Below are 16,465 nucleotides of genomic sequence, written 5' to 3'. Positions count from 1 at the left end.
AGAAACACATCCTCACCTCCTGGCTCCTGTAGTACTTGTGTTAGGACATATCCTGGTCTTAGTGGTAACATATCAATCAGGAGATGAAGACTAAGCTAATGAAGAATCCCTGAAGCTCCAGAACAGGATGTGACTGAACCGATTTCCCATAAAACTTGATGGGACGTCGGCCAAGAAAGAACCAATAAAAAGTTTGTGTGGATCCGGATAAAAAGGAGCAGATCCAGGAATTTATTTTCACTTTCTCCCAAAGAATAATTCATGGATCTTCATGAATAAAATCAGGTATATTAAGACGACTGATAGCTGCATATTGATACCTATGAATGTCTGAATGATTTGGTGCAGCTTGATTGAATTTAAGGCGACTGTCGGGCCTGGGGGGAGGTTTGCACTCTGCCTGGTGCCCTTCTTGTAATAGGACTATTTAAATATTTTGGGAAATGCATTTATTTGATTTCTTACTGACGAGATCTGAATACAGAAAAGAAGCTGGAACCAATTTGAATACTGGCACATCCGCTCTGACCCTAAAAGGCCCTTTGGTAAGTCAGACGTCAAGCAGCGAGGATTAACCCTGACTCCAGGAAGAACAGACCATTTATGGAGCCCGGCCCAGTGAAGCTAGAGGAGGAAGAGGATGGAGTGACTTGTTCAGCAGCTATTTAATGAAGGAGTCGATGTATCGAAGTAAAAAAACATCAGGAATGTGAAATATCTCTGGTTTTTCCAATGAACAACACGACCAACACGACCATATCTGATCGGGCTCTTAGTCATCCTCTCCCTTTGTCCTTGGGAAATGTTTGCTGCTTTTCACATTGTTGTTTATTGAATCTGATACGTAATGGAAGTGGAATCACTTAATGAAACTGCTGCGTTCTTCCGACTCCATTGCGAGTTGCCGTTCAAGGACGATGACTAATGGAACACAAGAGGCCTTGAATTGATTGTCCCGACACAGAGGAGCGTTTTGCATGTATCCCCTTCCATTGTCTTTGTATATTTCCTGCTGCCTCAAGGAGAAATTTAGTTTAGTTCACCAAAACACAAGCATGAGGCGCTGAGCATTCACAATGGAGCAATTTGGTGACGAGCCAAAGCCTCCTCCGTAAGAAGGAAGAGATTCATCAGGAGCCAAATTCCCTCGTCATTCTTCCCATAGTTTGTCAGAAGAATCCACATTTCCCCTTTCGCCAAACTCACAGTTCAACTCTCCCACCATCTGCGTAATCCTCTCAGATTGGGTCCATGACATCAGCCGGGCGATAACAACACCAGAGCCTTCAGCTTTTTTTGCGGGGAAACTTTTAAATAGACGGAGTTGGAAATCATAACAAAGTTTAAGGGGATTTGGAAAGGTTACGCAATGATGTACAAATCGATTCTTCTCGTCAGATCTTTTTCCCTCAACGATGCATGAGAACATTTGGTCCTGGTTTCCGATGCTTATAGCAAAGGGACAGAACTGGTCATACTGGGGCCATTAACTCCGAGCTGGAGTTCATCCCGGGCCTTTTATGAATGAAAACACCCCCCAGGTCAAACCCAGAGAGCCTGAGTCATCACAGACCCTTTTCCACACAATCTGTTCCTCCTTCACTTTCTGAACTTTAATTTGTTTTCAAGCTGAACTTTGCCTACCGATGATTGAATTAGTTTACATCATGTGGTTTGTTTTTGGACTCTATTATGCAACCGTTTAGCAGATCTCTCTCGATTCATCTTCTAGTTGAAGGGTCGGTGATGAGTATGGAACCAGTTGGACTGAACCAGCAGAGTCAGGGTGAGTCACACACTCGAGTCACTGCCTCAGCTCATTGAGAAGAACGGTGTAATCATAGTTAAAGCCGTCTGAACTGTGGATTATGAGGGATACAGATAACGGGCAAGAATATGGCCTTGATTTTGATATTTTATACTTTCTCTTATTGTCCAAAGACAGTGTCCACACAAATGTTGTATTTTCTAGAAGCTCCAGCTCCATGTTCTCTAGCACTCTAGGTTCCTGAGGGTTCCAGATATTAAAGCTCCACTTTAAAGGCTCTTACAGCTAGTGAAGGTAAATCCTGTCAAAGCTCCACTCATTTCAACCAGATGATTTCTCTGTTACTTGCTCGCTGACTTCCGGCTGTCGTCAACTGTATTTATTCATCGCTATCTGGACGTGGAGAGGATTCGAGCCTGTAAGATAAAAAGTGTTTTCCAGAAACAAAACTGTACCTTTAAGTTTATCATGATTGAAATATTTTCAACTTCTTCTCTCAACATCATCCACACATCTAATAAGATCAAACCTCCTGATATCAAGGAGAGATGTTTGTTTTCACAGACCAATGTTTGTTCTTCTTTTCTGTTTCCGCGGTGTTGACGATAACCTTCTCTGAGGAACACAATCACCGTGGAATCCTTGTTTGTCAAGACTTGAATAGACTGTGTTCTGCATAGTGAGGCCTGGTTGGTCCGTGAGTGTGAACATGACACTGCTCCTTTGACATAAAGTGCAAACAAAATCACAAAATATGACGTTAAACTCAATCCTCAATGTTTCCAGCCGCAAGAAATATTAAACACATGAGTCTTCATTTGACTCTGTGGCCTAAGCCCAAATAGTTTAGTTTTAAATGAAGAAATAAAACCAGGGTAATGCATCCGCCCTTCAACCGACACCCTCACTGCTGTGGGTCCCTGTTCCGCCTCAGTGAAGCTGTGAATGTGTCGGTGACAGCTGCCGCTCTGTTCTCTGCCGCCGCTCTCTTTGTCACTCCGGTCATTTGAAATGAATGACCGAGGGTCACTTTGTCTCTTGATGTCATCGCCGGTGTGAGGGCTCAGAAAGTGTGTCAAGTGTTTTACACCGTCCCACGGAGATCCTGTTTTCGTCCGATGACTGCACGCCCTGAGCGGGGGGGCCCAAACATGGCCCGGACCCTGAAGCGAGCGGCCTTTGTTCGACACGCCTGAAGCTATTTGTCATCGCGCTCGGTCCTGATCCGTGACTCCAGACTGAGGGATGACTCTTATTGCTGGCACGAGTTCTGCACTCCTGTGCGTGTGCCCGAGCAGCTGTTGATTAGACAGTGGAGCGGGGGGGGGGGGACTCGGCCTGCACATGCATGCATGCCTGATTATGTGCATGCATGGCTGAGCGAGCGTGTGCTGCCTCTGTGAGCTGCTGCATGTGTCCTCTTGACCTCTAGCATGAACCCTGTGGCCCTGGCCCTGTAAGGCAGAATGCTGGGTAGGCTTTGCCCCTGCATGCTCGCCATAATGAGCGCACCTCAAGTAGCTTGTTCATATGTCACGTTTATTCAGGGGTCCCGGGCAACTTGATCAGTATTCACCTTCAGACATGCAGCTGTGTCTCAAGTTCCTCCATGATTACATCTGATATGCCGTGGATTCCCCTTGAGTCACCTTCCTCTCGCTGATATGAGATCTGCCTCATCTGACAGCTCTCGCCTTACAGAGAGATCTGAGCTGATTCAACAGCCAAGAAATAAAGACATGAAGCAGAACAGACGTTTAAGAGTCAATCAGGGATATATTTATATTAAGATGACACCGTTCATCTCAGGTAGAAGTTATTGACAACTAATAATAATAAATCAAAGGAAACTTAATCAAAGGCAACAAATAAAATATTACAACAGCAGCAGCTTTGCTCAGTTTGCCTTCACTTCCTACTTATTTGTTCAAAGTTTATCTATATGACATCACTGCAGAGTTTTATGTTCTGCAAATAAAGTTGTTGCAAATATTAGAAAGTAAAGTTACACAAATTTTTAAGGGCTGATGTTATTAGGGAGTCAAAATGTTCAGTTACAGATATATACTGTTTGTATAAATCCCTCATTAGCAATGAAATATAATTCAGGTTAGATTGTTTTACACTTTAAATTAACTTTATTAGAAATAACTATAATTATCAGTGCTTGCCATCAAATATAAACTCACATATGTCTATGAAAGGCCCATTTTGCCCAACTGATAAATCACTCGTCCTCTGATAGACAGATTAGTGAATTGTTATTTTTGATTCTTTACTCGAAAACAAATCCTAGTCACAAAATCTTTGCAATTGCTTTGACTTCCTGAAACGAATCTGTTCCCGTTGGCCCAGACCCTTCATCCTGCACAGCACGGCTCTGAAGTGGAGAGGCAATTGTCATTCTGCTACAGCACGGCCTCTCGAGCGATTGTCTTCTTATCCTCTTCCCTGAGATAGAGGAAATCTGACGGATTTGTAGAAGCCTCTTTTAAATGATTTTGTTTTGGGGCATTTTGTCTTTTATTAGATCGGTCACAGTGGGAACACAGGAGGGAAATCGTGAGGGAAAGAGAGAGGGAGGGAGAACAGGCAGCAGAGAACCAGCGATGTCACACTCACAGTGCATTTGATGTGTTTTAACCTTTACACTTTAGCTGACGCCTCGTTTTGCAGAGACCGTTTCAGTCCTAACCAAAGGGATGTGGCACTCGAGGTAATTACATCGGTAGTGAGAATATTTAATGCAATTACACCGATGAAGGACTTTTAATTAGTTCTGTTAATATGTTAAACATCCATTAGTAGCAAATGCCAGCAGAGTGAAAAAGAGGCTAATCGGCAGAGGCAGGCTTTTTTTAAGCCGAAGCAGCGTAAGAAAATAAGAATGATCAGAGAGTGACATTTCCTTGTGATGTGTGGAATGCTAAACAGTTCTCCTCCAGTGGTGGTGGAGCAGACTGCAGCGACATACTAACATTAATGCTGCAGGATCTTCACGAGCTGCGGAGGAAGGGAGGCTTTGGATCGGAGGTTACTCGAATTCCAACAACGTTCCACTTCAGGCACGCCACCAGGAGGTTTTGTGTGTTTGTGTTTGTGCATGTGTGTGTTACTGGCATGGACCAGGGCAATGGAACGATGTTAGATCGAGTGGTAAGCATGGAATTCCCCCCCCCCCCCCTCTCTGCTTTAAGCTCTCCTAAACCACTGACGCTGGCAGAGACTCCATCACCAGGTGTGTGAAATCCCCCCACCGAAACTTTACCTAGTTCCTGCAGGGACACCTACGCACAGACCGACACGTATACACACATACAAACAACCCAAGGCCTGGACTAGTCAAACCCTTATAAGGTAAAATGGCAGGTCGGTTTTCAGCGAATCTGTTTTGCAGCGAGCGTCCCGGGCGAACTTTGGCATTTGTGGCTGGGAAAGGCATCAAGTATGCAGAAAGGACATCCCTCAATGTTTGTTTTCTCTGCGCTGTATGCATCCTGTGGTTCTGACTGACTGGCTGCTGGCATTACGTAGAAAGCCAGACTCTGTGCTTATATGTTTCTTTCCACCTCAGCTTTTGGTAAATGATTCAGCAGAGCTTGACCAAATGAATGTTTTCAGAGTTATGAGTATAAACAGCTTTCCTTTCTATTTTCCCTTTTTGTTCTGACCTGACGTTTCTGATTGTTCCAAATTTGTGGTTTGTTCACGCTCCACGTTTTAGGGCGACGTGACATTTTATGTTCCCAGTTTTTCTAAGTATTTGCAGATTTTGGGGTATTTATTCGATACAGTATTGATTTACTGTGCACTTTCAGATGTGTTGCCTACTATATGCAGGTGCATGTGTCCCTGTGTGTGTGTGTGTGTGTATGTGTGTGTGTGTGTGTGTGTCGGTGCATACCTGAGCCTCCCAGCTATGTAGTTAATCATGTCCACCTACGGTCATTCAATAAACCCCACGAGAAATGGCGACTCACGCCACAGCTATCCCACAATGCCCCCTTCTCCTCTTCTTTATCACCAGCTCGTAATTATGTGCTCCAGTGAGAGGCATGCAACTCACCTACTCATATGCACATACACTTATACAAACACAAAGACACACACACACACACAGGGACACACACTCGGCTTGATTAGCAAACCTAATGGATCGCCTTGCTCTGTATTCTAAGAACATTCCATAAAGCATGGAGCCATATAATTGCTTTTCTACACAAGTGCTGCTGCCACCTCATCATCCTCTTCTTCCTCTTCATCGTCCTCCATCTCCTTCTCCTCTGCACCCCCCTCCATCCATATCTCCACTGGTTGAGACACAAGCTACACTCTGGACGGGTCGTCAGTCCATCACAGGGATTTACCAAACACACAGCCTCGTATTTTCCTCAGAATGTCATAAAGAATAAAACAAATGTAAAACACCTGTTGATTTAAACAAGAAGCAGGAACATTAATGTAATTCCAGTTGTTGACTGAGTTGTGGTTGTGTGGTCTTTACTGGGAGGTGTTTTCTACCCAGGGGGCCGTGGGAAAGGCGAGGAGGAGACAAGTGAGATAAGACAAGAAACTGTCGGCTGCAACCGGACATTAGCTCATGCAGTTTGGTCCACTGAACTTGACCCAGTTACCAACATGGTCTGCAGCTGCAGCTGCACCAGTAGATTCATGGAGGCAGTTAAGATACTTTAAAACCCCTGAGTGCTCAATTTGTATAAAGATGATGAATCCTGAGCAGCGAGGCCACGGTTTGATACCCTGCTACCTGGATCGTGTGTCATTCCCTATTCAACGATATGATGTGTAATTGTAACAACACATACAGGAAGTGCTAAGAGCTAATTTGGCATGTGAACCCAATTGAATCACATAAAGATACAAAAAAAAACATAAGACAAGATGGTGAATATCCCTTGTACGTGTCGAGTTCTTCTGCACTGGTCTGATGATTACTTGCCAACCACCAGCAGATGTTAGTGACCACCAGTGGATTGTAAGGACAGGAGACACCTTCTGCAGAGCCAGGCCCACCACAGGTTGTCCCGACCTGGGTGTGAGTCTCTAACATCTTGAGGCCCAGTTGAGATCTGTCCTCCTGATCCGGAGTCATGAGCTGCAGCGTTCTGGAGTCTGTAAGGTTTCCTTGATAGTCTGGTTCAGGGCTTGTCCGTTGATACCTAAAATAAAACGTGCAGCCAACCTCCACTGGGCGGACTATTACTGTCCGGCCTTTTTGTTCTGTAGGTTAACATAGGTTACATATTCCAGCTGACACAGCTTTGTCAGTCTGATGCAATTCAATGTGCAGATATGTTGCAGCATGTGTGTGTGTGGGTCAGGGCCGGGTCTAGACAGGCATGTATGAGGGGGCAGCCACAAATCTTGAGGGGGCATTGTGCCTAACCCTAACCCTATTTAGTTTGAGGGGGCACAACATTTATTTGAGGGGGCCAGGCCCCCTCTTGCCCCTGCCTAGACCCGGCCCTGGTGTGGGTGTGTGTGTTTGTGTGTGTGCTTCTATAGACTTGAACCACACACATGCTCACTCTCTCGCAGCTCCATAATAATCTGCACATCGATGTGAATAAGACGCCTCCATAAGAAAAGCTGTTGTTCTCACTCTCAAGTGCAGCCACAGTCAAGTTTGCACACAGTCATGCATTCTTTGTTAGCTTAAGTTTCCATGTTGAAGCAAAGGCTCGGCCGGGGGCTGTTTTCCTACCAGCTTCGCTCACCCAATGAGGTCACACCAGCCAGAATCTGGAGAATGTGAAGAATGGCGAGGTTCAAGAGCTCCTGAACAGCACTGTACGTTATCAGATGGAAGGTGGCTGATGGAGAAGGGGGTGAGGTTGAAACGCGATCATAACAGTGAAATGAAGCAGGGGCGAGGGAACCACACACCTCTACACCTCCACAGCTCCGTCTCTAATCTGTGCACCACCGTATAGCAGATGCCAGGACGTCCCTTCAACACGGCTTCATTTAAACTTTTAAATAAAACCCAGACACCTTTGGTTAATCCCTTTTATCCTGACACCAATAGCAGGATTGAAAACTCTACTCAAAGTTGGTCAGACTCTTATTGAGTCTCGGTTGTGTCCCAGTTTAACCCTCGAATCACACGTAGATTAGATTGCTGCTTACATGAGATCAAAAGCTGTCTGAAACCAGTAAAGTAGTTTGTCTCAAATCCACTAAGGTAAATTAGGTCATTTAGCCAAGTTGGTCTAATTCTATACAACAACATCTTTGTGCTGGAAATTACAGTCTCGCCTCACGGGTCCTTGTTTTTCTGTGCACAAACACTATCCTCATATCCAAGGAGCCAAGGTGATATATTTAAAAACACAATAATAGATGAATTTATTCATATTATACAAACCATCACAATAAAACTTCTTATTTGAGAAGCTGAATTAACATAATTTCCTTTACCAAGCAGGTTATGTTGTCTGTTTAGTCTGATCGTTGCAAAACCTGAGGGAAGGACTCGGTAAAATCATTCATGGAAAAATCTGACATGTTTAGGAGACGGATGTTTATGAGTTTGTGCAATTTGGTGCAGATCCAAATAAAAAATCCACATCTGGAGAATTTTAATGCGGTTTCATAAAAGGCCTGTTGGGCCTCAGCGGGGGTGCATTCCCTCTCTGGGTGTAATAATCGTTTTGGGTATTTACATAAATGCTGAGTCATTTTCTGTCAATCATCTAAACAGTAAGTTGACTAATCATTATCGCTCTATATGCAACATGCGGATGTCAGTTACTAATATAAAGTCTGAGGAGTGTGTGTCCCCCCCCCCCCCCCCCCCCCCCCAGAGCAAATCCATCCCTCCTCAGGTGAGGCATGAAATTCCACAAGAGACTTCATGGAAACATTATTATTAGAAATCTTTTTATAATCTTACATTATATAAACTATTCCCGTGACCCTCCGGGGGGGAAAGTCTTGACTTCCCGCTCTGAATCATCTGTTGAATCATAGAATGATCAGTATGCGACACAAAACAGGGAAATGTGAGTCTGAGGAATGTCTGCACCTCCAGACGCAAGTGTGCAAAACTGCTTGAGCCTGGCATCACATACACACAAAAAAAAGAAGAAGTAATAATAATTAGCAGGTACAAGGCGGGCGGTGGGTCCGGGAGGAATCTGGATTGTCACTGTTTTTGTTGTCTTTACAAAATCCTCACACTGGAGGAGTTTATTATCTCCAGTGTAGTCTAATCATTACAATGTGCCCAGTTATTTCCTGAAAGACAATATGTCCGTTGTCCAGACAAGCCGGGAGGAGGGAGGGGGGGGGGGGGGGGGGGGGTTAACAATGTGTATGTTTTTTCAGTTCAGGCGAAGATGCTTGCTGGTCGCCTCAAGTGTCTGGAAAGTGTGTCGTTTCCATTACAGTCTGTCTCGTTTCACAGCAGCAGCAGCGGCGGTGGTGGTGGTGATGTTTTTGCACGGAGGCCCGGGGGTAAGAGGCGAGCTGGGAGGGGGGGGGGGGGGGTGGAGTGGTTATGGCCCTCATAGACACACACACACACACACACACACACACATGGGTTACATGTGGTGCTTCAAAGACATAGCTGGACGGGCCTGGCTGCTGGCGGGCCGCTATCGCTGACAGGAACTCCGAAGCAGACTGCCAGAGACCTGGTCCAGACCGGTCAGTGAGATGAGCGCGGTGGCCAAGCGGAGGAATTACAGGATTACTAGTCAGCTCGATGGCATGCTAACTGGCAAGCTAACAGGCCAACGTGCTAACAGCACCGCCAGTTTTTCAGTTAGTGAGGATTGGGATGATACTAAAAGAGTATTTAGCTTTCTGTTGACATGTTGACGTGTTTTCTTTCTTACTTTAGTAAGGCAGCGTCTTTCTGTGCAGAGGTTGCATGTTCTCCACGTGTCTGGGTTGGTCTTCTCTGGGAACTCTTCCCTCCACAGTCCAAAAACATGCAGGGTGTTTTCTGTTGGATCTGGATGATTTACGGACTTCTCTTCTGGGTAGAGCAGCAGGAGACAGGACATAACACATTCATTCTGCAGCTGGATCAGATATTTGTGTTGACAGCCCATCGACACCGGCGTTGGCCTTTATCTTCAAAAGCTCTAGAATCTCATTGTCTCAGCTAGTTTACATCTTCTTGGGCATCTTCTGCATTTGAGGCACCTCTTTTTAATTCTGAGATATTTGTAATATTATTGGCCTCAGAATTCCGTCTCTGTGACCGACTGACCTCTTACCCGTTACCGTCTGGGTTTGCTCCGTCCCCCATGTGGCCCTATGAAGGATAAGCGGTACAGATAATGTATAATAATGGATGGATAGAAGTGCACAAAGGCTTCTAACCAGTCAAATCTCCATTTCAATCAGCGTAGTCCTCCTCAAACAGCTCTGATGACATCAGTAGTAGGCTTTAATAAGCTGGAGCACTTGAGACCGTCGCACAGCCAACAGCATTAAAGTATAATGATGCAGTTAAGGCAACTTTTCACTGATGCAATATTAGTGAGGGTGTAGAATATCAACTGCAATAAAACTGTCTGGACCGTAAATATTGCAGTGTAACTGTAATCCTCCCAGTAAAGTCAGCGTCAATGTGATACACTGACACAGTGGAGTCACTCACGTCGTTATTGCCTGAGTGTAGCGTTTCCAAACGGTTTGGCTCTAATGGCACGATCTAAAATAAATATTGAGCATTTTACGATCTCAGTTGCCTCTGCTGTTTGTCAGTGTCAGGAGGCCGGGTTCAGGAAATGCATCCGCACAACTGCTAAATCTCACTTTGTATCGGTGACACGCACTTTTATTATCTTTCCCCGGCTTCTAAAAGTCCAAAGCTTGTAAATCGTTACATTGTCAAAGAAATAAAAGAAAAGGTGAGCACATTAAGAGAAGTTAAGATCTGAATTATTAATGCAGCGCTCAACGTCCCTCCTGGGTCCAGCCCCTGTGGTCCTGACACAACTCCCAGCAGGGGGTCAACAGCACGGTCGTAACTTGTGGGATATGTTTCATAGCTAAACCCACAAAGTGTCAAAGAAATGGTGCAACTGTTCAAACTTAACTTGTTTGTCACTATCCAGTTCATGCATCTATTGCGAAAACAATCCCAGTGCAGTTTCTAATTGGTTATCGTTAACTCCAGATATCCCGTCCATACTTTTAGGTATCTCCTCACAAAACATAGCGTGCACCCCTGACCTGAAGAATGTGTACGGATCACATTCTACCGTTATGAATTTAGGAGACTTGTCAAACTGATACAACCATTCATTAAAGGCCAGCTGCAGAGGACTGGGAGTGCATGATCCACTGTCTCCCTCAGGATGTTTAATAGACGCCTCACAACACAAGCCACTTGTTTCGTTTGCAGGGCGGCGCCTTCAGAAGACATTACCGTGATCTATGGTGTCTTAAATCCAGCCACAGCGGCTTTTTTACCGCCCTGGGCCGGCACAAGATGTGCTTAAGCGCTCCTAAATTAACACATGACGTGGCTATGGACAAAACGTGAATCAGAGGTGACTCAACCACGTTTTGTTTTTACTGGTAGAACAATAAAGAAAAACCCTGAACAATAAAGATACGAGCAAGTTTAAGGAGCATGAAACGCAAAGGACATCATCTGACGAAACCATCCAGTAAAATATCATGAGGTCTGACTGTGTCTAGGTTAAAGGAAGAAACAGTTACTGTATTTTGGAATTTCTCAGACATGTGTGCTTCTCTGTGAAGGAGACCTGCTCAGTTCTCCTCACACGTCATCCATCCACAGTTTGCTACGTCAGTACGAAATCCCTGCGTGGTTAATTCCACCGGGTTTCCGTCTGTTAAACTTCAAAAGGAGGTCTCTGGGACTCGGTCCTGCTGGTTAACATCAGCACCTGACCTCTGGTTTCATGCTGAAAAGGGAGGACGAGAAAAAAAAAATGTTTCTGGGAAAGCCCTTCATTAACATTTATGGGAAACCTTTTGGCCCATCTCGCTCTTTTTTTCTGCCGTACAAGATTAAAACACATACTCCTTTTCCTCCTCTTTCCATAGCAGCCCCTCCCATACATCCAGCTTCACAGGGCTGTTTTGGGAAATCCCTCATAATGGGCAGTTAGTCTGTACTTTGCCTGGCAGAGTCCACTTCTTTCCCCCTTTGGGATCACATCCATTACATTCTTTGGAAAGTGTGGGCGTAGCCGTGTGGTATGGTGGTGTTTTCTTTCTGCAGGACGCTCTGTGTTTCCAGGTCCAAGTCCTGGAGCGAGCAGAGAGGAGCAACCACTGGAACACCTCAACAATGAGAAGAATGCAGATATGAAAAGACAACGGATTCTCTTACAATCTAAACAGCATGCGTGGCTTCATGAGGGGGTCGAGCACTACGCTTATATAACCTCACCAAATTCCTGTTTATAGCAAATATTCAGATTGAATGAACAAAACCAGTTGGTGTCTGAGGCGTTTCCGAGGAGCAGCTCCTGTCAGTTAGACTCCTCATATTCAGTGAGGTCAAAATTCTCTGACTCTGACCCCCCCTCCTGCCTCCTCACTTGCGTGGCTTCCCTGACCTCTTATAGTCAGGGGTTCCTCTTTCTCCAGGCGAGCAGGCACCATTCACCGAGAGGCCTCCCTGATCGGGTGGGGGATAAAGAGTGAGGGGGGGGGGGGGAGAGAGCCTTCAACAAAAACCTCATCTTAAGATGACTCACCCGAACTCCCCGCCTCTTTCCTCGACGCCTTCTCGCAGCTCTGTTCTCTCTCCGCCGCACCAAACACATCTCTCTCCTCCCTTGGAAAAGGCGGTGGTAGGTCCGGCTCTGGTCCACGTAAATTCATACACAGCATCAGGCGGTGTTTGGTCGGACATTCCATTCCGCAGCACACCTTGGGCCTCGCAAATGTTGAAACAACTTAAAATGTGTGGGAGTTCTGGGTATTTTTACTTTGGATTTTTCCATGGGGCCTCAACCGCTGGAACGAAAACAAACAAAGAGGGGATTCCATCTCAAATCACCTCAATTGAATCTTCTTTGGAACACTGGAGCGGGGGGGGGGGCAGATTCTGAAGCCGTAAGGGCCAATGCAGGGTTAACCAGAGTGCTCGGAAGAAAACGTATAGGTTATGGGAAATGACTTATGGTCACGGTTGTCAGATATTCCACTTTCCATTCAACGTTTAGCCCCTCGACAGTATGTACTTCCTCGAGATGTGGAACATATTGCATGGACGATCCATTAGTTCATCCTGTCCCTGACTGACAATAAGATGATTGGATTGTTAAACAACAGCTTCTCACACTTTTAAGCTGCCAACACTCTCACTTGAGGATCGCGCCACTTAATTTGCACGTTTTAATCCTTAAATGTGTTTTCATAACAAATCACTGCACTGCACGCTTCTTTACTTTGGGACACACAACATACATGTGTTTTTCCAGAGAGGATGCCCCCCCCCCCCCCAAGTCTTATAATGAGTGACAGAACACTTTGTACCATTTTCATTGGCAGTTCTTTTGCAGAAAGTCGTTCCAATGAACCGATCAACCCTGTTGTTTAGAGTTTTACATCTTTGAACATAATTTTTCCAGACATCCATCACTTATTTTGATAAAATATGATTTAATTTGATTGAGATGACGGCTTCATCTTATGATAAGGATGTTCAATTGACTTGTTTTGAATCTACTTGATGCTTGTTGTAGGAAACAGACTCAAACATACAAATCCTGGATTTACATGGTTAAGTTGTGAAGTAATTTGGAATAAATGGGCTATAACATGTCCTTTAAGCACTGTGGACTCTGCGCTTTTAAAATATATGACCCTCCTCACACACACACTCAGGCTTTATCCTTACACTGTAACACACGGTGTGATTGACACGCACAATGTGCTCACCTTGAACTCATGTGGGTGGTCCTGCTTCTGCCGGCCCAGGTAGGCCAAATGTGAGGGCGACACGGCGAGTAGAGTTTCCCACTTGGGTTTCCCCTTGAGAAAGAAGGAGTGGAGGAAGCGAGGAGGACAGGATGTACAGCTTCTTCTTGTCTGTACATTCTCAACACGTACAACACTGACTGTCCTGTGCTCGCTATAGCCCTGAAATAGGACTTTTCACTGGTTTGGCTATTAGCGTTTTTACTGCTTTGGATAATAACATCATGTAGATGCTAAAGTATAAATCTCGGTTTATCAGAGAAGAAGCTGGGAGAGGCTTTATAGCCCTGCTTGATATTTTGGAGGAGAGTGAAACGACCTTTAAGCATTAAGCAGGACTCACTGTGCTTATACCCTCGACCTCAAATCTTTGGAATATTTCACTTTTTCCAGTTGATGTCATGAAACACAGGAAGTGTCGGTTACAGAGGCAGTTTACCGGCCTTCCGTGCCCGTGGTGTAGAGCAGAGTGACCTGGGGAGCATGCAAGCGGTTTGTCCCGAGCACATTTTGCCATTCCTGACGTCATAACCATGTGTTGCAGCAATACTTGCAGACAAAGTCAGCAAAAAAAAGGCAAACAATCAATCCTCACCAAATTTCACATACTAGATTTCTTTTTTCGTTGAAATCCAAGGATCATTCTCTTGGAAATCTGTCAAAAACAAAAACAAAATCTTGGATCTGTTCCTTTGTCCAGATCCGTGCCAACTTTAATTGGTTCTGTCTAGCCCAATGTCCTAGTCGAGCCCAATGTCCTAGTCTTCCAACAAGTTTCCTAGAAATCCATTCAGCGGTTTTTATGCACAATCCTGTTGACAAACATCAGACCAATTAACCAACACACCAACGCAAAGCGGTGAGTGAGATGTACTTTCCTCGAGGGAGCTACTAAATCTTCCCCTTTGTGGTAACAATGTTCTTAGGTGGTGAAAGGATGTTTGATGAGTAATCTTCTATCAAATCAGTGGAGTCAGGCAAGGCTGGCCTGTAATTTGCTGAGGGAGACGAGTTTATTGGCTTTTCCCCCTTGTTTTGGGTACGGAGGTCTAGTCTGTGGGGGTCAAACCCAATAAACACGGAGGAGTCGGGCGAGATGTATTTACTGAAGCCCCCTGTGTTTTTCCCCACGGTGGAGGTTCACCTCAGCAACCTCCGGCCCTCGGCTTTCCACCAGCTCCTAGCCTGCAGCCCTCCTGTATTTGTGGAGCCATCACAGTGAGAGGTAGGCAGCAGACACATTCTTCACAGCCCCGCTGATTGGAGCGAGCACTTTATTTGCTCTGGGACGGACTTTGGACTCGTCAAACAGACTCATATTTCTGTTTATTTTCGTAGAACTCGGCTGCACTTGGGTGTCTTTCTATGTGAGTCTGCTCTGTGACCAGCAAGGTGTTACAGTACAAGATGTTATTTATCTGACCCCTTCTCAATATAGGACAGCTCTAAATATTTCCTCTCATTTTCCTGCTCTTTAACCACATTTTCCCTTCATATATGAAGGTAACTTCCTGTTGTCCACCTCTCAGAAATGTGCTGGACCCCTGTTTACTATTGACTTAAGAGGTGAAGAGTGTTCTGTAATGCCAAGTTCAGAGTGGACGACTTTCTCAGAGTCGTCGGATCACTGTGCAGATCACAGCTCGGATATGTTGCAGTTGTTGGGAGTTAATGCTAGATGACACTACACAATACTACACAATCTTTCAGCCACAATCTTCACCTCATTCTTCATTCTGATTGGCTGTAGTCGTCGTAGATTGTTCTCGTTAACATGCCAGTGAGCCTCTTAAATCGTCTTTTTAAAGATGATCGATGACACTGATTTAACGAGTTGGATCCAATCCGGGGCTTTAATTGGAAAGTTCCAAAATATGTTGGCAGGCGGAAAGTTGCAATACAGCACAAATCTTTGAGGATGTGTGAGAAGTTTTATGACTATCTCTAAGCTTTGTAATTAATTTTGAAAGGTTGATTGTCTGAATCATCAGGTTAGATAAAGGGACTGTCTTTTATATCCATCTGTGAATTACCACTTATCATCGGGACAAAAGCTGGGTTCAAGCTGGACAGAACTTACACAGAGAAACAACTATTCACACTCCCATTCACACCTACTGGCATTTTCCTGTCGCCAAATAGTCTGACTAGAAAGTCAGACGGGACCAGGGACGGGAAGATATGCTAACTCCACACAGAAAGGCCCTCGGCAAAACCGGGGGTTGAAACTCATACCATCTTCTTTTGGGGCAAAATGGCTTATACTATAATATTCTTTATATTTATGCTTCAGTCCAGGACACAAATCAACACCTCTGCTCTATATGAAAGTCAAGATGAGATTAAATAAAGTTTATTTGTTTAAATGTAGTTTTACTCTCTTACAATCTGTTTTCTATCTAAACTTTTAATTAAAGGAGCAGATAACGAAGAGCCACTAGAGTATTGATAGAAAACTCATCATGGAGAAGTCTTTACTCTTGAGGCTCCATCCACATTTCAACGTGTGATTACCTGTACACAGTCTCTCTCAGCTCTCAGAAATGCAATTACGTCTCACACACCAAATGCTTTTACAAAGATACACCATTTAACAGTCGGAGCCACCACAGTGTCCTGCACTTTTAACTTCACTCCTCTCTCGCATTTTCAATTGATTTGTTGAATCGTGGCACGGCCGTTGTCTCCCGCCCCCCAGACGGCTGTAAATGTGTCCAAGCAGGACTCTACTGTGGCATTTTCCTCCTCGGA

The 16,465-nt window shown here is 44.8% G+C and overlaps 1 protein-coding gene across 5 annotated transcripts in view; it reads left to right on the top strand.

Annotated features, from left to right (window-relative positions):
- The window catches only part of ddah1 (dimethylarginine dimethylaminohydrolase 1), a 72,973-nt gene that overhangs the window by 31,448 nt on the left and 25,060 nt on the right, over positions 1-16,465 (top strand). The window contains exon 1 of one of the 5 annotated variants that reach the window (XM_053430747.1): positions 14,742-14,939. The exons of 3 other annotated variants lie outside the window; for them this stretch is intronic. The gene's annotated coding sequence lies outside the window, so the exon portion shown is untranslated. Of the gene's footprint in view, positions 1-14,741; positions 14,940-15,046; positions 15,082-16,465 lie in introns of those variants that run through there. One more of the 5 variants, XM_053430748.1, reaches the window with a different exon arrangement.

Source organism: Pleuronectes platessa, chromosome 9 (genome assembly GCF_947347685.1).
Source record: "Pleuronectes platessa chromosome 9, fPlePla1.1, whole genome shotgun sequence".
Lineage (NCBI taxonomy): Eukaryota > Metazoa > Chordata > Actinopteri > Pleuronectiformes > Pleuronectidae > Pleuronectes > Pleuronectes platessa.
The sequence above is the reverse complement of the archived record's forward strand: the minus strand, read 5'-3'. Positions and strand labels throughout refer to the sequence as shown.